The 1,636-nt window shown below is 35.0% G+C and overlaps 1 protein-coding gene across 1 annotated transcript in view; it reads left to right on the top strand.

Annotated features, from left to right (window-relative positions):
• Positions 1 to 1,636, top strand: part of uprt (uracil phosphoribosyltransferase (FUR1) homolog (S. cerevisiae)) — a 9,016-nt gene that overhangs the window by 1,012 nt on the left and 6,368 nt on the right. The gene's annotated exons all lie outside the window — the stretch shown is intronic.

Genomic DNA, 1,636 nt, shown 5'->3' with positions numbered 1-1,636 from the left:
GGCGTGGTGGGTGTGTCTGGATTACCTGCAGGAATTTGTCGTACAAAAGGCCACTAATAGCCCTCAGATTGCTAAGAAGAAGGAGGGGGTTTGTCCTCAGGATCTTGAAATTTCAGTCAAGCTAGTTGGCCTGGGCTGGGTCATATGAAGAAACAAGAGTTGTAAAGTAGTACAAATACTTTGTTACTGTACTTAAATACATTTTTTGGGCATCTCTACTTTACTTGAGTAATTATTTTTCAGCCTACTTTTTACTTCTACTTCTTACATTTTTTAACACAAATATCTGTACTTTTTACTCCTTGCATTAAAAAAGGCAAAAAGTAAAAAGTTGTTACTTTTATTTAATTTTTGCTTGTTTTCATTCCAGCTTGTTATTGTAAAAAAAATACTATCCATATAAACTGAGCCTCCTAGATAGAGTGAATTTAATTGTGGTTGAATGAGAAGTATAAATATATAAAACTCTGACACCGTATTAATTTGTACACAAACAAATCATGTCACACTCCAGCAGGACATAGTCATTAAAATAAAAGGACTGTACTTAATTAACTTCACTATAACAAAAAAATGCATATTACATTATTTTTCATCCAGTATGAGTTGTAAACAGTGTTCATGTGTCCACTTGACGCATAATAAGACAACACAGAGATTTAAAAGATGAACACAAACTACAATTTACAGGAATTTACAGATGATGTGGGTAATCTTTTTAACAGAATATGAACATATACAGCAGTGCAAACAAACATGTGCAGATTAGAAAAAAATGTACTTTTTTATGTTTACAGTTTTGTGGGTTGTTTTTTAATTTAATAGTTGTGGAGTAAGTTATAACTAGAATGTGAGGCGTCTGCTGTGGTTGAGGATTGCCACGGTACTGGGGTAGAAGCTGTTAGCCTGCCATCTTGTTCTGGTTTTGATGGTCCTGAGGCCTCTTCCAGTGGAAAGTCTGTGGAAGAGGTAATGGATGTGAGGGGTCAGTTATGATTTTGCCATTTTGCTTACTCACCCTGCAGATGTAAATCTCCTGATGGGTTGACAGATTACAATCCAATCATTATTTTTGCAGTTCTGACAATGCACTGTAGTTTGGCTCATTCTTGGGAGGTGGAGGAACCAAACCAGATGGTTGTATAGCTCAGAAAATGTAGCTCTCTATAAGTCGTTAGTAAAAGACATGAGTTGGTTCAAGTCAATTACATTGACTTGGTTTAAGTTATGTCTGGGAAGTTTTAAGGTGTGGGTAATTATAATGCTTTCAGTATTTTGAATCAGTGTTTATACAGCAATGCATTCACAGCATGGTACTAAGTATATAAAACAACCAAATATACTGTTGCAGTATAAACGTATTATTAGACCAGGAAGTTATTTGCTTAACATTAGAAGTGGCAGGTGGTCTCATATACCTAGTAGGGCTGTGTATTGGCAAGAATTTGGCGATACGATACATATCATGACAGAGGGGGTCACGATACGATATATCCCGATATATTTCAATACTGTAAACAAGGCGATATATTGCGATTTTTTTTTTTTTTTTTTTGGTCCAAAAATTCTATTAAATAAAAACCTCTTACTGGGGGAAAAAAAACAAAACGAAAAACCAAAATTCACTGTCTCAGAA

Source organism: Austrofundulus limnaeus, unplaced genomic scaffold (genome assembly GCF_001266775.1).
Source record: "Austrofundulus limnaeus strain Quisiro unplaced genomic scaffold, Austrofundulus_limnaeus-1.0 Scaffold1, whole genome shotgun sequence".
NCBI lineage: Eukaryota > Metazoa > Chordata > Actinopteri > Cyprinodontiformes > Rivulidae > Austrofundulus > Austrofundulus limnaeus.
Note: the sequence above shows the minus strand (reverse complement) of the source record. Positions and strands in the feature narration are given on the sequence as shown.